The sequence below is a fragment of the Furipterus horrens genome, unplaced genomic scaffold (genome assembly GCF_987537825.1).
Source record: "Furipterus horrens unplaced genomic scaffold, mFurHor1.1.pri manual_scaffold_9, whole genome shotgun sequence".
NCBI lineage: Eukaryota > Metazoa > Chordata > Mammalia > Chiroptera > Furipteridae > Furipterus > Furipterus horrens.
In genome coordinates this window covers 79,959,109-79,980,821 of record NW_028327179.1, presented here as the reverse complement: position 1 = coordinate 79,980,821, position 21,713 = coordinate 79,959,109, and the positions used below count along the sequence as shown (strand labels likewise).

The following is a 21,713-nucleotide window of genomic DNA, read 5'->3' as shown; positions in this document are numbered from 1 at the left end:
TATATTAAACTATTCCTAAATTTCCCACTTTCAGTTATTAATATTTTTGATCAGGCATGGGGATTGAATATGTAAATAAAATATACTTAGGGATGCTAAGGAATGAGTGGAGTTCAATATCTTCTTGGTGTGATGGTCAGCACCTGGTATCCCTTCTCTACTAAGAGGTCCGGGGTGGTTCTGTTACCCTAAAGGGATTAGGAGGCAGTTCCTCTCTTCCAGATTCTCATGGGTATACTCAGGCTATAGAACTTGGGAACTCATAGGTTCGTTCCTCAGGAATCAATTTAAGTGAGTGAAGGAAAATCAATGAATTATGAACCCTTTCAGGATATTTCTAAACAGCAAAATGCAAAGTCATTCCCCCATAGGACACTCTTCCCCAGCCCCACCCTACCACTTTTCCCATAGTTCCTATAGATGTAAGGCTTATTTTTAAATCATTTCTCTACTTTCCATGTACCTGCGTTGCAAATTTTTCCACATTCTATTCATTAAATTAGAAGAAATGTTCCAGACATTCTAAGACTCTAAGATTTCTTTCCTGGCCAAATTCCCTTCTGGCAGGACTGCTGTGTATTCCAGTGTATGAGAATGTGCACTGCACAAGTTCACAGAGTGTCATTCCTACTGTCATTAATGGGGAATGGCCCCTCCTGGAGTTGAGTGCAGTCCAACTTACACAGCTGTACCTGTTGCCATTCCTCTTGACAACAGCCTTAGACCTAAGGATAGAGACAGTGACTTCACGGGTGACTATATAGTTTCTGACATAGGTACATTGCAACATCTAATCATGTTCCTTTTGCATTAAAAAATCTTTAATTCCTCTTCAATGTCTTCAGGATTAACTCTATCACCAATGGATTCTAAACGGGAGATCAAATTTAATCAGAATCACTTGGATGAGTTTAAAAAAGTAGATTCTTAGAGCTGAAGACTGAAGATTCCAGCTTGAGAGATATAGGGGAGGACGCAGGAGTCAGTGTTTTAGAATGCAGCTCCCATGTTCTGTCCTACCCTGGGTAATTCTGGTGCACAGCCTGTTTAGGAAACACCTGTTGACCTCCACCATGGACTACAACGCTTTACCACTGGGCATGCAAGCTGCGAGACGGGAGCAACTTGGATGGGTTCCAAAGTGTCCTCAACCATACCTCAACATGTGACATTATCAATAATTAAGAAATACAGACTTCAATTCTGAGAAGATGGAGTATATATACTTTCTCCTGTTCCTTCCCACTAAGTGCAACTAAAAGCTCAACATTATGTAAAGAACATAAGATGACTGAGAGCTGAAGAGAGGGAGGAGGACCAGGTAGGGCTCTCAGAACCTAAAGAGCAAAACAGTGGGGACTTCCCTGGGATCTCCTTTGACCTTGCATATCCCAGACTGGGCACTGTATACACTGGCAATCCAGAATTGCCAATGGGCTCAGACAAAGACAAAAAAAAAAAAAAAAAAAAAAAAAATCAACAAAACCGTGCTCTCAAAAGTCAAAGAACCAGGGAAGGAACGGTCTAACAAAAGGAAACTTTTAGAGAGTAATAGCTCTACTAACGAGGCCCACCAGTTAGCTGGAGCATAAGAGTTAGGTCAGGGAAGGAGAGGTGGGAGTCACTTTCAAAAGTTAAGGCTACTGGAATGGATGAGATGGCTAGAACAGAAACTTGGGAACACTCACAGGGTTACTAGCCTTTAGTTTACAATTAAACCTCTTGGGAGCTTTTAAAAGGTGAAAGATTTATGCAATTTGAAGAGAAACCAGAGTATATACTTGGGAGCTCAAAAACAACAACAACAAACCACATGCCAACTGCCCTGGAAGATTCTCAGGTTCTTCCTGTATTTGCTCATAATGAACAGATGATTCTAAAGTGCAATTGATGTTGAAAGCTGTTAAAGGGTTGGAGAGAAAAAAAAAAATCACAGACTCGCCGTAAACAGGAAAATGACTTTGAAGCAAGCTTTCAGGATGCCCACCAAAGGGCAGATTAATGGATTCTAGAGTGGTCAACAGCACCAAAGCTGCAATATGGGGAGGAGGTCAAAGACTCAGAGAACGGTCTTTCTGGAACAAGGAAACAGAGAAGTATTTCTAAATGTTGTAGTAATACTAAAACAAATTGGGAAAGTAAATATTAGTATCTTGTTTTAAAGGCAAAAAAGAGTTCAGAACTATCACAGAAAAGAGAGTAAAGGAATTTCACAATAACTTTAGAGCTATCTGAACACTCTCCCTCATGATTTTACTCAGGGAGACAACAGGTGTCTATGAAGTCAATCTATTTTTAAAATGAGAGTACAAAATACGTCAGAAAGCAACACTGAGATGCAAATCTAATTTATATAATTAAGAACATTATACAAATATTAGGAAATGAACAAATCACAACTCAATGTTTACTACCTTATGTTTCTTGACATCCTGGTATTCTTTCTTATAATTTTAGTTCTTGACTAGTAATTTCCCTTTAAATATTTTTATAATTTGATATATTCTGAAAATACAGTATGAAAGCATCTCCTTTTAAAATGAAAACAGGTTCAAGAATTTCTGGTTTAGATGGAGGACAGACAAAATCATGAGTACAGAGAATGATTTGATGGTTGCCAGATGGGAGGGGGCTTTGGGGGGAATAAATGAAGAGGTGAGGGGGTGAAGTACAAATTGGTAGTTACAGAAAAGCCATGGAATATACAGTATAGGAAATGGAGTTGTCAAAGAATTTACAAACATATCGATGGACAAGAACAAAGATGTGGGGATTGCCTGAGGGAAGGGGGTTGCTGGGTGGAGGAAGGCAAAGAGGGAAAAATGGGGACACCTATAATAGTATAATCAATAAAATACAACTTAAAAAATGAAAATAAATGGGAAAAACAGTAACATGCACGCAAAATGCCGTTTTCTACTGCTTCCACATTTTTATTTAACTTGGTCCTGTCACAACTCCTACAGTCAATATGCAATTATTATATAGAATGGAAGCCCTCAGAAAATAAGTGACTTGCCCAAGGACCTCCAACACCTGTGTAGCAGTCAAAACTCAAACCCAAGCCTTCTGATTCCTTGCAATTTTCCACACCACATTTGTTCCATTAAGATCCTGGTGTCTTATCATTTCTGAACAGACTTAGTGAGAAACTATGCTCACTGTTATGGAGACTGTGCCAGCGACAACCTCTGGTTTATGAAAATAAAGAGAAAAGACAGTTCAAATATTTTATAGTGAACAAAAAGGGCATCAGTTGTTTTATTCACAAGGTTAAAAGAGAAAAAAATAATTGTCATTGGACTCCAGGGCAACAGGCAAACTCTGACATGCCTTTAAAGGCTGAAGTTTTCAAAGTTAAAAATAAGTAAAATGTTGCTATGACTTTTATTCAAATATTCCTAATGTTCAGGTTCTCTTGAAGGGGTAGTACAGTTCTCCTGCTTTGCAACAGAAATTAAAACTTTAAAAAATCATAACGTTATTTTTGTAACAAATTTCTATGATTTAAGGATCGTACTGAACAAACATTATATACAGCTATTTTAAAAAGGTATTTGTTTATAAGATGGGTGTCTCTAAAATATAGAGATAAATTAAATCTTGCTTTTCTGAATGTCTGATACACTCAACAAAAATACTCTTATAAAGAGCAGCTTTATAATAATTAGTAGAAACTATTCTACCAAAGACACTTTAGAACCAAATCTTAGTAATCTTCAGGGAAGACAGTAGCACTGATTCCTGGATCATCATCATTTTCAAGTTCTTTATCATTTTCTTTAGTAATACATGTGTCATGTGCTTTTTCTTGGTTTCTTTTTTTCTTATGAGAATATGAATTATTTTCCTCGTTGACGTTCTCTTTGTGATGTGACTTAGTAATAGTTTGTCTTTCCAAAGCATGTTGTAGGCAGTTGTAAAACCTGGAAAGAAATAAGTACTATCATTATATCAGTGTCTTGAAACCAAATGACTGAAATACACCTAGAACTTAAAAATTATATAAATTTGATGTCTCACATTAACCTTAAAATATGAAACGACTCAAACAACTAATATGCTTCTTGCTTTTATTATTGTTTAATTAGGGGAAAGCTGTGTTTTCACTTAAGAACAGTCCTAAAAACTGGGTTGGAATCACCTCTTGACAATTTCTATTGTACCTCAATTTCTATTCCACATGTAGGTGTCAAACAAGGAAGGTTAAAAAAAAAAAAAAGTTTTCTTTATAAAAAAATCATACATGTAATAGCTCATTTTAGAGAATTTAAAAATATATGAAATTACAAATACAGATCTTCTATATAACTACCTAGAAATAGTCACTCAATATTTTTATTCTTTCCAGTTTATTAATATATTCTGAATTAATGTATTTATATGTGCACACATGTCTTTAACACAATTGTGATATTACATACACATTTTCCACTGGTATTTCAAATTTAATGTTTCTTGAAAATATTTTCTACATTATCAAGTGATCTACAAATAACACTTTTTAATCATAATATTGCATCATCATCTACATTGGTCGTAATTTATTTTCAAATTTTCCCTAATATAAACAATGTGACAAACATTTTTGAAAATAATGTGATCTAAATTTCTAGCTTTCTTTAGGATACCTAGACATGCAATTCCATGGTTAAATGGTATAAACATTTTAAGGTTCTTGAAAAATACTGTTTTCCAGAATGGATGTTTAAAATACATGCTTCTAACAGCAATACTTGAGAGATCACCTCACCCACATGTTAAGTATTACCATCAAAAACGTGTTATTTGGAAGGTGACCATGGTATCTTATTTCAATTTTCATCTCTTTGAATTTTATTTACTGTGAAGTGCTCTTTTCCTTACTCATTTTTCTACTGGAGTTTTAGTGTTAATTTTGTGATACAATTAATATGTTCTGTCATGGCTCCATGTGCCATGAAAGTGCTGGTCTTGAAATCTTAAGGTCTTTGATAATGAAGCATCATCCAGAGACATCCTTTTTTTTTTTTTTTTTTTTTTTACTTCTACATCATATTTTTTATTAGTCCTCAGTACAACTGAGGACTTGCGTGCAACAGTCTTATAAGTTGCCTTTCATTTTTCCTTATGCTCTATGTTTTCAACTTACATCTCTTTTGCATTCTTTTGCTTCCAACCTGCTTATTTATAGCATTTTTTCTTTGAAACAGCATATTACTAAGGCTTGTTTTTCCCCCCCAAATTTAGACATTTTCTGTTTTTAATTGGAATGTGTATGTAGTCCACTTAAGTGTGGCATAATTGGTATGGTTGGATTTAAGTCTACCATCATGCTATTTTTTTCCTCTCTTATTTTCTCCCTTTTCCTTTAACCCACTAATTTTAATGTCCTAGCTCCACTGTTTTGTTTTCTTATAAAACTTGCAGGGTTTTTTTTTTCTTGATGTATCATAGTTTTAATTAAGATGTACTTTACTCAGCTTAAAAATCACCATTTTAAAGTGTACATGTCGCTGTTTCTTAGTATATTTATTACGTTGTATAGCCATTACCACTGTCTTTATTCCAGCACATTTACCTTCCCCTGAAAAGAACTCCAGTACCTCTTGGGTCCAAATTACCCTTCCTGTCCCCTGCAGTGCCTGCTCTACTTTTGTCCTGGATTCTCTTATTCTCTATTTGCTTTTGTAGCTAAAATTTTCGTAGTGGTGGTTGTAGGTATTACAAGATATATCCTTAATTTATCAACTATATTTAGAATCACTATTGTCTAGTTGAGATAAAAATGTGTGAAATTTACCATAATATAATTTATGCCCCCTTCTGTCTTTTGTAATGAAAAATACAGTCATCTATAGTATGTTACATGTATTTCTAAAAAATCATTGCATTGTATAAAATTGGGCACTACAAACCACACAAATGTATTTTAAAGGTCATATGGAAGAGAATATTTATAAAAGTAGTAAGAAATGTATTTGAAATAAGAGAGCGGTGAAGGTAGTCGTAGTCCTAACAGACACCTAACTGTAAATCTGTAATAATTACTATCGTATGGTGTGAACACAGGAATGGCTGAATACATCAGTGGGATAGAATGGCCAGTTTAAATATAGACCCATGTATATACATTCATGAATTTCACTTATGGTGAACTTGGCAATGCACATCAATTTGCAAAAGATCAAATTGTTTCATAAACACTTCTGGTAAAATTTCGTATTTTTTATATCATATATAAGAATTTAAACTTCGGGTGGAGAGTATTTAAAAAACAAACAAACAATTAATATGTTCTCCCTGAAAATTGCGCTTCATTTCTTTTCTCCTCCCACATCAACAGCTAACAAGAATCTCTGCCTGACACAGTAGCCTTTGGCATGTGTTTGAAGGCATCAAGGTGACACGGTGTGTCGCATGTGCTTCATACCTGCATTGTACTGGGAATGCTGGGCTGGCTAATTCCAAACTCCCTGACCCTGATTTATTCATTTAGAAAATTGGGTATTATCCTGTACTTAGCTGGGTTGTCAGAGGGCAGAGGCAATATATGTAAGTACCTAGCGTAGTGCCTGGCACAGTTCTCTCTAACGACTATTTTTATAAATTATAAACTCCATGAGACCAAAGACCTCCATTTCTCTTGTTTTCTGTTATATTCATAGCATGCAGTACGATGCTGACACACTCACTAAGAATATGCCAACTAAGTGAAAAAAACAACTACTGAGCAAAAAAGGTCCTGAATTAGAATGGTCTGGAGGCTGAGACTCCTTGCCATTGTAGGGATCTTGTCATGCTTATATATCCTATTATAATTTGAGACTATGACAGGAAATTCTTGACATCTACAGAACAGATTGCCATTTGGACCAATTTTCTTTTTTTAATGCAATGAACAGGTTTACTTCTATTTGCAAAGGCTCTAAAACTTCCCCCCAAAACCCAAGACATCTACCTATTCCCAAATACTCCACACAATTCTAACACATACTTAACATGATTACTACACATCCTTTCCCTATTGCGGGAACGTACACACTCATCGCTCTACACACCAACATCCAGCACCGTGCCTGATGTATAATGCGTGCGTATAGACATTTCTTCAATGAGTAAACCTCAGAGGGAGGTATAATAAAAAGGCAAAACTGTACAGTAAGAGATACAAGCAAAAGGCTTTGAAAAATATTAACTGACATGCAATTTTTTAAACCCTGTTCCATGTTAATGACCTCTTCGTGTAATGCGCCCTGTACATCGGTAACTGAAACTTGGCTCTTCCACAAAGATACCATCTGCCCTGTGTTCCTCTTAAGTGGAGACTGCTTATTCTTTCATATCCCACTTACCACAGGGTTGAGAGATGAGGTCAGAATGTAATTGGCTCACCAAGACTTTGCTAAGACTAACCTCCTACACCCGTGTCCCTACACCTGTCCCTCATGTCATCTATCAAAATTGTTCAGTCCCTTGTATTTATGAAACCTTCTACACTGGGTATGATCTTTCTCTCTAGTCTTACAATCATCCTGGATGACTTCAAGGACTGGTTTTATTCTTATCTTCCAAACTGCTTACTTAGAATAGCTTTAAAAAATGATCCAATGATTCATTTTATCTCAAACATGAATCCAAGTATGCCACACAATGTGTGAAGAGCCCTTTGCTGATCACAATAGGCTACCCATCCTAAGCAACTTCATCTTCTATCGTTCTCCACCCAGTCCTGCCCTTTAGACTCAGGTAGACAAATCTTTTGTTTCTGGATTATGCTCTATTCGTAGAAAATTACAGATGAGACCAAATTGCTCTTGTAGGAACACAAAATAAATAACTTATGTAAAATATCACATACACAAAAAGGTAATTAAAGAGGAATAGGTGGCTTGCTTTAATCTTTCAGTAAAGAATGTAAGAATTCAAACCTGCATCCTTGGGGTACTACAAAACAACTGGTAAATGGAAGAGACTCTTTTGTACTCAAAACCAAGAAAACGACAAATACTTTCTCCTTTTCCTTTTTTAAGGGAACTTTTAAAAAGTCCATTGAGAAACTATCGTATACATTAAGTCAGAAATTTGTTTTCCAATTGCATGTTCTCCTCTCATTCTATGACCCTTTACACAGCATTCTGAAGTCCAAATCTCAAAGGGTAATTTTCTCAGCTCTCACAGGCAACACAAAGAGCTTGGGGTGCATTCAGGTAACTGTTTCTTTTCTCCCCTCCAGAGAAACTCAAACTGTCTTTCACCTCGGCAGTCAAGATCATCATGCCACAGGGCAACTTGTACTCAGTTCTCTTGATGAGAGAACTTTTCAGGCCAGCACTGTGAAGATGAATTCTTGTTTTTCAGGTCCATTACAGGACCCCTTACAATAGAAAGCTTATATTTCTTTGACTTCTGACATAGGAAGGAAAATTTGATAAAATCTAAGCAGAATTTCATACCCTTTTAGGCTCCCATTATTCACAGATAACAAAGAAGGCTATTTTCATATATTACGCATTTAGATTTTAACTAAGCTCTAGCGTTTTTATTTTAAAACGTGTGTGATAGTCTGTCTCTGGGGCTGGGAACAGAGCTAAGAGACATGGTCTGTGCCCTCAAGGAGCTCAGGCTCTAATGAGCGCTGCAGAGCTGTAATGACACATTCAACCTGCAAGGAGAAAGGCAAGATAAAGTGGGAGCACACTGGGGCACTCTGCTCCAGGCGATCGTGAAAAGCTCTTGGGAAAACCCCAATGCCTGGGCTCAATTGCCAGAATGAAAGGAAAGCTGGCTGGATGAGGTATTATGAAAGGAAAAATGAGGGGAGGGGATATCTAGGGAGGATTATCAGAATATAAAACATGTATTTTCACTTTACATTATTTACCTTTTTGATTTTCAGTATATAGGGAAAGGTGTAACTTATTTGCCTGCTTTAGTTCCCTTTTTAAAAATAAGACTAGCAACTCTGAGGAGTCTAAGACATCTGTTATCCTTGACTTCTACTTCTCTTCTACCATTTCTAATCTGTTGCCATTTTGGTTCATATTCTGTAATATCACTCTTGTTCATCTTGTTACTCAGGGTCCTGTTACTTTTTACATGGACTATGTAACCAGAGCCTAATCTTGCTCACTCCATGTCTAAGCTGTCTTACATGTGTTCCAGAATAATCATTTTAAGGCTTTGATGGAAAAAGTCAGTTAACTAAATTTAGTAAATGTTTATTAACCATGTTCTGGTGCCAGACACAGAAAGTAATGATTAATAAGAAACCGTCTCTACCTTCGCGGAACTCAATATATCTCCCTTTATTGTTTATGATTAATTCTATAAACATCTACCGGTTTTCTACCATGAGGCAGACACTATGTAAGGCGTTAGGAGAAGATAAAGGAGAAGAGATATTTAAAGTGTGTATGTGTTCTATTTTCAATGTGACCACATTATAGTGGAAAAAAATTACACATGTGAATAAATAATTGCAAGGCAATATGATTCATATTTCTGTTTTGCACTGAGTCATAAACTTTAATGATACTGGTAAGTGGTAATATGAATCTGAACCAAGGAAATGGCTATGGGGTTGAGACTAGGTTAGGAAAGATATTAAGGAAAGACTGATGGGGTATTTTAGTTACATATGTTCAACTGGTTAATGGACATATGGGCCCATGACTTGGAAGACCTACCAGTATACAGGGAAGTAGCTGAAGCTATGGGCCAGGAATAGAATCCTGGAGAACAATATTTAACTAACAGATAGAACAGTAATAGAAATCCAGAAGGAAGATAAGAAGGAAGGGAAACAGGAAGGAAAGCAGCAGTGATATATTAATCATTATTTTCTGTGCCTGGCACAAGAAAATTCTTATCAACTGGTATATAAAAAATGTTCAATGTCACTAATCATCAAAGAAGTGCAAATCAAAACCAAAATGAGATGTCACCTCACATCTGTCACGACGGCCATTAAAAGAAAAAGAAAAAGAAAAAAGAAAAGACAAGTGCTGGCGAGGACACTGAGAAAAGAAAACCTTTGCTCACTGCTGGTGGGAATGTAAAATGGTACAGTTCCTGTGGAAAACAGTATAGCAGTTCTTAAGAAAATTAAACAGAATTACCAGATGATCCTGCAATCCCACTTCTGGGTATACACCAAAAGAACTGAAAGCAGGACTCAAACAGGCATCTGTACACCCATGTTCATGGCAGTATTCCTCACGATAGCTAACAGGTGAAAAAAAATCCAAACGTCCATTGACAGATGTATAGATAAGCAAAATGTGGTATATAAATACAATGAAATATTATTCAACATTAAAAAGAAACAAAATTCTGATACATGCTACAACATGGATTGATGTTGAAGACATTATGCTTAGTGAAATAAGCCAGACACAAAAGAAAAAATATTGTATGTTTCCACTTTCATGAGGTACCTAGAATCGCCAAATTCATAGAAAGTAAAAACAGAATAGTAATTTCTAGGGACTTAGGAGTTTGGGGACTGGGGAAGTATTGTTTAATGGGTACAGAGTTTTAATTTGGGATGATGAAAAGGTTCTGGAGATGGATAATGGTGATGGGTGGTTACTGAGTGTACTCAATGTCACTGAACTGTACATTTAAAAATGCTCAAAATAGTAAGTTTGTTATGTATATTGAACTACAAAAAAGTAATAATAACAACAAAAACAACAACAAAAAACCAACCACTGGAAATAGATTCATTTACCTTTCCTCTCCAATTTGCTTCATTTTTACCAACAATATTATGTACCAATATATTCAGCCATTTCATTCTGTACTTTATTGAACATTTATTTTCTCATTGCACCGTTGGTGAAAAGAACATGAGTACTTTCACTGCACTCATAGCCAAATGGTGGTCTTACCTGACTCAAGTCAGTCCTGACTGCCTATAAACAGAATCAAAGACAGTCTTCCTCTTGTAATTAATAAGTAGATTTCCAAATTTTCCTTTTACCTAGAAATTATTAGGTATAAAATTATCTTACTCTTTCCACTAAGAAGTGGGTTCGGGAATTGGTTGACACAAACAAGACCTTTCTTCTATTGAAAATATTTTACCGCCTGGCTTTGATTTTTCATATGTGCAGGAAAATTCTCATTTGGACCTTGACTTTTAAAAATTCTCTTATTATAACTATTTTAATTGTGAAATTTTGGTCCTATGACAAACCAATTTTAGTAGTCAGTGTCTGATTGCAGAATTCATCACCTCCAGTATTTACTATTTTTTCACTTTTCAACATCAGAAGAGTAACTCTCTGCTTTTGGCTGAAAGTACAGCTGTTTCCAAAGGAGCTCCCTAATTTGTACAGCCTTTCTGACACTTTTACCCTTCTTTAATTTTTCACTGATTTTATGTGATGAGCATGGCTCCCTTGATAGCAGCATACACACTATAATCTCAAAACATATCTTTGAGTCAATGGATTTAAAGCATAATTTGATTTTGTAGTTGGCTGTGGCTCAATTAACTTCACCAGGTGTATAGTTACTTGATCTTGGGCTATATTTATAACCTTGCTGAAATTCAACTAAGGAAACAGAAAAACTGATTTGCTTGCTACCTCCTATGTTTTAACAAACAACCTCATTGGAATACTATATAACAAATGTAAACTTTAGGAATGGTACCAATAAGTATGTACATATAGTTCAAACTCTATCGTCTGGTGGAGTGGCTAGATGCTCTTCAGTTGCTTGCTTGAAATCAACACTTTAGAATGTTTCCTCTTGGCTTTCTTCAACCACGGGTCTGCTAGAAAAATAAGCTCTAATGCCCTAAGACATCCATTGTATACGATAAATTAACTTCTCTTCAATGTATCTGGAATGGTACCATTGTTGGGAGAACTGAGACAGTCACTTGAATAATTTTGTAAATTCTGTTGTTCAGATAAGGAGCCCTGGTTGAGAAAGCCTGGACAGTGATACTGATGTTATTACTGGTTTATTCTCTATGTCATTGAAGAAGGGGAAGGGCTATCCTCTCTTGAGAATCCATGCCAGTGCTAATCATTATACTAATGATACTGAATGTATATTAAAATTGTTAAGATAAATATTTACCCCTGCCTAGAAATAAGAAAAATGAAGCCAAGACATTTGAGTAACTTGTAGTAGAACCTGGATTTGAATTCCAGTCTAGCTCTGGAGCCCAGTTCTACCTCTTCCCACCATGGTCACTGCTGCCATTGGCACTTCTGGCCTTAGCTGCTTAAATTCATTCATTCATTCATTCATTCATTCTAGGTGTTAAAGAATTCTAAGCAGACAAAATTTGCATTTTACAGACAGGATTCTGACAGTGATAATAAGAATGGCTTAGGAGGGAGACACGCTAGAAGCATTCTACGCTGAGACAAGCTAATACTGCAGTTAAGGATGGGGGGAGAAGAATGATTCCACAGTCACTTGGGCAGAGATTGACTGGTTAAGAGGTGGCCAAGCGGGTAGGGAGAAGGGAAAAAGGAAATTATAAATGATGTCAAGTTGGCCATCACCACTTGAATAACTCAGACATGTAGACCTTATTGGTGGTAAGTCAGTGGCATTATCTTTATATAAGAAAAGCAACGTAACAGTCACTTCTTTATATCAAAAACTATGCTTAGAAAAGAGTTGAAAAAAGAAAGCACTGTAAGAGTTTTTATCTACCATGAGGTAAAATTTAAGAACAGAAGAAGTATAAATGTGAATTAATAGCCATGATCCCTATTACTTGGACAATTCTGGCAATTCTAGATCTAATCCATGATAATAGATGGGTATTAAACTCACCAGAGGTGTAAAATATTTACCAGGCTAAAATTAACCAGTCTATCCTCCTCAAAAGGAGATTCTAGGTAGTCTGGTCTCCAGTAGATCACATCCAGGGGGCAACGTGCACCTCTTCCACGGCTGCCTTCACCTCGTTCAGTTACAGTCCCGTGGCTACTGAGCTCTCGCACCCAAGTGACTGTGCTCTCCTTTATGTCTGTTGCCAACAGCCGTTTGTCTCGCTGTCCCCCATGGAGCTTATGCTCCATTTACTACCCATTATAGTCTGGCCCACTTTCCTCTATTACTCTGATCATCTTTTTATTATTCATGATAAAAATACTACAAACAGAAAAGCAATTAGGAATATAAGTTAAAGATGGTGTGTATTAATATTTTCAAGGATGATTTAGGCATATTAAAATAACATGGAAATATCCAATTAATATACCTTTCAATTCTCTTCTCGTTTTCTGACATTTTTTGATTTGCTATCTTTAATAGGAAGTCAATATAATCCTCTGTCACCATCAGTTTTCCCTTATGGCTTAATGGCACTTCGAAGCCATGTGTGCTCCGAAGCCATGTGTGCTCCGGACAGCCTACAAGAAAAAGACAGTTCAGATACGATGACTTACGTACTAGAGACACTAAACATCACTAAAGAAAACTCCTAGTCAGGGTTGTGTTTAAACATAGTTCAGTTCATGACAGCATTTAGGTTAATGCTTTGATATAATTTAGCTAAACACAGTGGATTTTCACATCATATAGTCATTTCTAAAGAAAGCCACTCTATACATTGTGTTTTAGAGAAACAGATAATATCAAAGAATCCAATAACTAACAGTTTCAATCTCACTAAAGCTTAGGAAGCTTTAACACACTCTTTAAAAAAAGAAAGAAATGAAATCTCAACATAAACTTCAAGGGAAAATCAAAATGGACTGGATTTGAAAGAGTCTCTTAGTGCTGCTTGAGCACAGTTTGGTTACAAGGATAAACCACAAAGTGGCTGTTTTTTCAGCACTTTAGGGCCAATCTTAGTAACTCTGTTGATGAAACAGTCAACAGGTTACAAGTAAATCCAAACACTGGATATGGATTAAGAACAACAAAAACTATTATGAGGAATAAAAAGTAATTCAGTGAAAATTTACTGAGCATCTGTAATGTAGGCCCTATTGTAAGGTATGAAGATACAGGATGAATATAACATGGTCCCTTCAGAAGCTTACACTTTAGAACAGGAAATTATCAGTGAGCAAAAAATTATAACACAAACACAAAACATTAAGGAAATGTAGAAGAGGTACAACTAATTGAGACAGGCGTCAGCTTTATGGGAAAGGCGGCATTTGAGTTGGGATTTTAAAGGGTAAGTGCAATTTTACCAGATGTAAAAATGGGGGAGAAACAACTTATCTACAGTCATGAAGACATGAAAGAGCATGACACATTTGGGAAACAACTAAGTTTTCTATCTCGCTGGAGTGTAAGTATGCTAGCAGGAGATTAGCACAAATAAGGTAGATGGTAAGGCCTTAAATATCAGGGAAAATATCTGGTGACCCTGACTTTTCAAAAGGGGGGATTCTAACAGTATTGCTTGGAGGACCTGAAGATGGACAGCGGGAAGACCAGTCAGGAGACCACTGTAAAGACTGAGGCGAGGGAGGACAAGGGCTTAAGTAGAGGCAGTGACAGAGGGCTTGGTGAGGTGGACTCAGGTGTGAGAAATTAGAGGCAGATATGAAAGGACTTAAAGTAAGTGCACATGGAAGGCAAAGCAAAGAAAGGTAGAAGGATGGATGGCTCTGTTCTTGCTGGGCCACCAAATGCAGTGCGGAATGAGATGGGGACACAAACCAGTACCATGAGGTTTGCTTTTCCATTCAGTCATGCTTTACAGGGGTTTTCTTTTGCAAGCCGCTTCTATTTGTCAAACAGGCTCTTGGTAAAAAGAAGTAGAAAATAGCAAAGTCTAGGGAGCTAGAATGGAGGACAATCTGAAATTAATTCAGGAGCAAATACATGCCATGACAAAAAGTAAATACAATCAGTATACAGTATTCCCTCACTTTTCGCAGGTATTATGTTCTAGACCTCCCCACGACAGGTGAAAATCCACGAAGTAGGAACCTTATATTTATTTTAGTATTCATATATATTTTAAGGCTTTATAAACCCTTCCCACACACTTATAAACCATTCCCAGTCCCTTATTAACCTTTTCCACACTTTTATAAACACTACTTACATTCTTGAACATATTCTACACTCTTAAACCTATGTAACTTTAACAACATACGTATACAGTACCGCAAAATCCCACAACATAGCGAAAAATCCATGATAAGTAATTAAATATAATATTTTAAAAAATCCTGTGACACAGTGAGGCCGCAATAAGTGAACCACGATATAGAGAGGGACTACTGTATACTGTAGCAAATCAGATCAGGGCAAAATCACTACGGAGTGGCTCGGCCAGGAAAACTCAGAGAGGATGTGGAACTGAGGAGCCTTAGAGATAATTCAGTCCAGAAGTAAGCATACTTTTTCTGAGAAAGGAGAGATAGTAAACATTTTCATACAGTATGTCACAGCTACTTAACTTTGCCACCGTAACACAAAAGCAACCTTAGGCAGTAATTAAGCAAATGTGTGTAGTAGAATCTGGCCCCACTGTGTGGGCTGCACTTGGCCCTAGGGCAGTAGTTTGCTGAACTCCTGATATGGCTGGGAAAATTCAGACCCTGAGAGATTAAGGAGCTTGCCCAAGTTCATATAGCATAGCCGGGGGCCAGACAGTATTAGTGTAGAGGACTTTAGCCTCCGTATCTGTGACTCCTTCCATGACACCATGGTGCTTATTAATTTAGGATTATGTAGAATAAGAAGGGCACAGAGGATGAGGTTAAAAGTGGAGATTACGATACTATAAAATAAGACCTCAAACATACATCTAACAGCTCTCGACTTTGCCCACTCTGAACTTTGCCTGGTAGAAAAATATAAGTCACTGCAGGTTTTTCAGCAAGGGAATGGCAAGAAGATCGGAGTAAGGAGAGACAAAAGGCAGGAGTCTAGGTAGAAGTGTAAGTTATTTCAATAACCTGGATAGCTTCATGCTCAAAGAACTCTTTGCCAAAAGGTATCTTACCAACATAGTCTTTCCTCTCTTTCCCACCGTTATGCCAGAGTTCCTGAAACCAGACTCTACTGCCACTGAATGCTGAAAGAAAATAAATTTGTTAAATTCTGATAATCTATCTAATCAGATAAACTGTTAAACTCTACAAACTGCAGAAGCACATACAATCCCAAACCTGTAATTAAATTAAAACTAGTTGATTAAACTAACACATTAATTTTTGGTAGGTGTTTTAAAGCTCAATTAAATCTATCCACATACCTATAATTTCAAGTATAATTACAAAGTTTTACCAGAATTCGTGCATCTTGCTACTGCTGACACTGCACATGAAGGACAAGGGGTTCAAATTTCAAAATGGCACCACCGTTCACATTTTTCAGAGCTACAATCTAAGTAAAGGAAAAGCGTTAGGATCAGACACAAATACGTGATCCTCCTCTTTGGTGACACTTTGATATGTAACTTCAGTTTTCCCCAGGAACTTTTACTCGTTCAGCACCCTTTTTCTGAAAAAATCTTTTCTCTGCTTTTCTGGTCTTCTTTCTCCAAAAACTTATTAATCTGCTTATTCTTTTAAAAGACGTGATTTCTAATTCTCCCATATACCTTCAATGTCATTCTTTCCAACAATGTTTAAAAAGTGACTACTATATTTAATTTCATAACAGATTTTTCATTAAGGAATATGGTATGGAAAAACTATACCAGAAGGTCTGTTTAAATACTCCATTGTTCGATTAAGGTTCGAGACACAAGCATTATTAGGTATGAGCTAGAATTTATATAAGGTAGTTGTTATTTCTGTATGCCTAACACCCCTGGACAGCAGACTCCCTCCTTCACTCTGTTTCATTTTCATGGGACTGTAAATCATGACCCTGTCAACTCATCATTTCCACTATAATAATATCAAAGATGCCAAGTGCCTAGGTCTGATCAAGAACAGCATTCCATTCTATTGGCGAGAATACCTGATCTCAGAGGGAGGACACCTAACTAGCAGTTTATCCAGAGTCCTTCTTTGGGAATGATACATAGATCTTTGGGGTTGATGGTAGCTACCTTTCCTGCCACAAAGATAATCCACAGCAGAAGAGAGTAAGGGCAAATATGCAGAGAACTAGTTTCCAAACAAGGGGATGGATGCTGAATGAGTCCTCTGAAGACAACATTTGAGCACCTGAATCAGTAATGTAAGTGCTTGACTAATACACACTTGTATTAGCTCAACTAAACATTTCAGTTTAGGAAACTAAACAATCCAGCACAGATAAATACATTTTCAAGAAGCAATCCAGGTATGTAACGGATAATTTATTTACATCAACATGCTGGTAATATATAGATAGGGCTAATCCTTTATTCCTGGCTCCCTTTCTCCCTTTTCTTTCTATAATTTGTACCAGGTTGCAGAGTTATAAAATGGCAGAAATGAAATTTAATCTTTGGACCCAATGTGTCCAATGTCCATGAACTCTTTGCTATAACCAAGAGGATGTGTTTTGTTGAGCAGCCGTAGTAATGCTCGCATACGTATTTCTACTTTTAGGCCCTACAACTCTCCTTAGGCTTTATGAATAATATTCACCCACTATAATTATGAACATATATCACCTTGAATTGTCAATTGTTTTCATCTGTATTTAAAGTGACTGTGAATTAAAAAGCTTATTTCTGTAAGTTTATATATAAAAACTTACCACATCATCTTTTATACAAGGTTTGTGTGTAACCAGTAGCCAGCAACAGTTTTGTTTCTGAACCTCAAAGCCATCTGTACTCTAAAATAAAAAATAGCATAATTTAATTTAATCATATATTTATAAAACTATTAAGTACAATGTATACTATATGGTAGGCTTTCTTAAATTAATAATCCCAAGTGGTGATTTTTAAGTATTACTGAGAAAAATTCAAAAGGCTTTTGGGTAACATTAACCAAAAACAAAAATGAAACCAAAATGTTTAAAATAGAAAGAAAAATAGCATGTGATTTTACTTACATGTGGAATTTAAAGAACAAAATAAACAGCAGACTGGTGGTTGCCAGAGGGGAAGGGGAGTTGGGGGATTGGGTATGAGGTGAAGGGATTAAGTACCAATTTGTAGTTACAAAATAGTCCTAGGGTGTAAAGTACAGCATAGGGAATATACTCAATAATATTGCAATAATTATGTATAGTGCCAGATGGTTACTGGAAATATCAGGGGGAACACTTTGTAAAGTATATCATTGTCTAACCACTAAGCTGTGCACCTGAAACTAACACAAAAATAATACTAAAAGTAATCTATAATTGAAAAATAATAATAAATAAATTAAAAAATTTTTAAATGTGTTTACCAAGGTAAAAAAACGTAATATTGTCTAAAATATGGTCGTGCTTTTGTCAGGAGGAAAGAATTTACTCAAGGGGTTGAACACTAGCAGGCTCTGAGTTGTCCCGGAGCTGTTTTACTTAGCACAATGTTAAAAAACAAAACAAAACAATTGAATTACTTCTGTAAAAAAGCACTGCTGTCACAATCCCTACCGCTTTTCACTGTCACCTGAGCTGTTCACACCTTTATAATATGTCCCTGGTTTCTAGAGGCATAAATCTGTGACCTCTTCATTAGACTTTACATGTAGTTCCAAAGGGCAAAGCTGGAACTAAAAGATCAAAATTTCAACAACGCAAATATTTAACATCGGATTCTTTGTTTATTAACCGGAAGGAGTGTTTATTTGTAGAGTTCTATTACATACTTTGGGTATACACAGGTCCTACCCTTAAGGATAATTGAAAAAAGAAGCAGGAAACCACATGCACTTTTAAATCACTGTGCTTCTACAAAGTAACTATTCACACAGTGGGTACACAGGAGACTTTGCTATTTGGCCTTAGTAATGGGAAGAGCTGAGCTTGTCCTCAATAACTGGTTTGTTTTCATTCAGTAACCTCAGTGGCTTTTGTATCTGATTTTATGCTGGGTGCTCTAAATTGTAGAACCAAATGTGTAGCCCACTTCTAGATTTAGAATCTCGTTGTATGTTTTAGGAATTAATGTCATCATTGGCTTCATCTAATTGATACTCCCTTTATCCAGATATTCCCATTCTTAATTCTTCTTCTTATATTGCCTTTTTGTAAATGCATCCAAATCCTTCCTGAGATAAGGCAAGGTGAAAATAAATATAATACCAGGTATGAGTAATACATAAAATAAAAAGAGGTTCAGAAAACAACCTAAGGCAGTTCAGAAGAAGCAGTTATTACTTCCAAATGTGTTTTTGTGTTCAGGTGGGAGGGGAGTTTTGGTAGTCATGCCTTATGTATATGCAGAGGTGGTAGAAAACAATTCAGGAAAAATAAACATGAGCTAAGGCAGGTAAAAATAAGATAAAAAAAGGGAATATTTCACTTTTAGCAAATAAAAATGAAGAGAAAGAGCAGGAAACAGGGTTGAAAGGTATAGTACTAGAGTTGGAGTCTGGATATTCTGATGTTAAAAAAACGTGTAACAAAAGATTTCTGCGTAAGCCCTGGCCGGCTAGCTCAGTTGGTTAGAGCATCAACCCGATACGCCAACGTTGCAGGTTTGATCTCTCAGTCAGGGCACATACAAGAATCAACCAATGAATGCATCAATGGATCAACAGACTGATGTTTCTGTCTCTCTCTCTCTCTCTCTCTCTCTCAAATCAATAAAATATTAAAAAAAAAAAAAAAAGACTTCTGCATAGATGAGTGACATTGACAGAGTTGTGCTTTAGAAAGGTAAATCTATTAACAACGTGTAACATGGTTTGGGGTAGAGATTCATAGTTTAGTGACCTTTTAGGAAACTACCGCAGAAATCCTCTTAAGTAGTAGAAATGGGGGAAGAAAGACAGCAAGCTCAGCAAGAGTCCCAGTGCTCAAAAGACAACAGAAGCAATGTAAAAACAGGCCCTCTGAACCAGAGAGATCAGTGAGGGACCTGAAAAAAGAGCGAAGGCGTGTGTTGTCTTTCATGCTCTGAATTCAGTGCTGATGCTAAAATCAAAAAACAGCTAGCTTTTTCTGTGCTCTTAATATGGGCCAGGCACAACACTAGATGTTTCAAATAAATTACCTTATTTTCTCTACACCAGCGATTTTCAACCCTTTACATCTCATGGCACACAAATTATTAAAATTCTGCAGCACACCAAAACTGCTGATCTAACAAAAAATAGATATTTTGATTCATTCACATTGGACTGCTATTGTTTTATTGACTGTTGTCGTTTTTTAATTTGACAATCAAAGGGAAAAGAGGTCAGTTTTAAAAATTCTTGCGGCGCACCAGTAAGCCTTCCGCAGTACACCCCCTCGAAAATCCCTGCTCTATACAAAATCCCTACAAAGCTTATACTCTTTTGTTATCCTCAGCTCATGAAACAGGGAGGGGGTGAGCTCAGATAACTGTCCTGAAGTCACAAAGCCAGTAATTCCCATAACTGGGTTAGAATCTAAGCCGTATCACTTCAAAGCCCGAGGGCTTGACCACTAGCTCACACTATACTACCGTGCTGTACTTTCTCGGCCTAATGTAAGAATTATAAGAGCTGTAATAATGGAGTGGGCCGCTAGGAGGCAGTAAACACCTTAACCGTGGTGACGTTAAGTCAGGTATGAAGGATTTGGTAGAGCGCTAGAAGCCTCCAGCTTCGCCAGGCTGGAAAGTTTCTCAAGTCCCTTAGTATTCAGAAAATCAGATTCTTTAGCCCTTGAAACTCAGAATCATTCCCAGGCCTGCGGCCTTAGCAGAATTATCAGGCTAGACCTACAGAATCAGAATGTGTACTTGAAAAGATACCCAAGTGATTAATAGACACATTCAAGTCTCTCCACCCTCTTAAGTTGCCAAAAATAAAGAAATCGAGACCACCCACCAGAAGGACAAACACAAACAGGCTGCACTGGGGTGCTGCAGTGGGTGGACACAGAGCTCCTGGTATTCCCACTACAAGGCAGGCGCTGGACGGGCTCAAAGGAGGCTCACCCCGTCTAGGAGGATGATACGGCCAGAGCAGGAACTGGTGGTAAAAAACTGTTCTCGCCCATTCAGGAGCTGCACAATCTCAGCCACATCCTCGTCCACACTGCCCTTGCGGCGGAGGTCCGCTTTGCTCAGACACTGCGCCTCCCATCTCCTGAACTCGGCTCCACAGTCCATGTGAAGAGGAATTCGGCGTCTGTACTTCCACAATAGTCCTCGCGTTCCCCTGGGGGTAGCCATATTGGAACGAGTGGTGCCGAGAAGGTCCAAACTTTCTCACTTCCTCGTCATTACGAACTCGGAGATTCTCGCGCTGTGTCCTGGGGGCTGGGAGAGGCTGGAGGGCAAGGCGGAGCCAGCGAATACTGAAGACGGCAAGGCCCGCCCCATTTTTTTGTGAAATCTGTGGGAACCTTCGCAGATTTCGATTTCCCAGTCTCGGACATGGTAAGTGGTTTTAGAACAGTCCCCGAGATGTTCCAGATGTGCTCTTCCGAGCCTAGTCCGGACTGAAACGAGCTCGATTTTGGCGGCGCCCCTGCCTGCGCGCTGTACCAGTGAGTGAGGTGCTCCTGGGCACCCTCTTTCTCCTTTAGGGGCCGTAAGCTTCTCCTCCGTAAATTACCTGGGGAGTTGTATCTGCCTGGCCTGAGTTCCCAGCCTTGGTTTCCAGTAGGATGTGCGTCTCGGCCCCACACCGCGGGAAGCCCCTTGGCATTGCCCCTGCACCTCCTCTTGCCACACCCGCTTGCTTTTCCGGGCGCCCAGGCCTGGGCTT

The 21,713-nt window shown here is 37.5% G+C and overlaps 2 long non-coding RNA genes across 3 annotated transcripts; both read right to left on the bottom strand.

Moving 5' to 3' along the window:
• Positions 1-3,104: 3,104 nt before the first annotated feature.
• LOC150002024 (uncharacterized) lies at positions 3,105-11,694 on the bottom strand. Its single transcript, XR_016513114.1, has 2 exons — positions 11,658-11,694; positions 3,105-3,926 (listed from the first exon to the last, which is right to left on the bottom strand). It is a non-coding gene; the product is annotated as an uncharacterized LOC150002024 (long non-coding RNA).
• A 1,443-nt stretch (positions 11,695-13,137) lies between these two features.
• LOC150002023 (uncharacterized) lies at positions 13,138-21,131 on the bottom strand. Of its 2 annotated transcripts, none has more exons than XR_016513100.1 (4): positions 20,829-21,131; positions 17,629-17,709; positions 15,935-16,006; positions 13,138-13,370 (listed from the first exon to the last, which is right to left on the bottom strand). It is a non-coding gene; the product is annotated as an uncharacterized LOC150002023 (long non-coding RNA). The 2 variants fall into 2 exon arrangements; XR_016513101.1 differs by having other exon boundaries at positions 20,939-21,131.
• Positions 21,132-21,713: the final 582 nt, after the last annotated feature.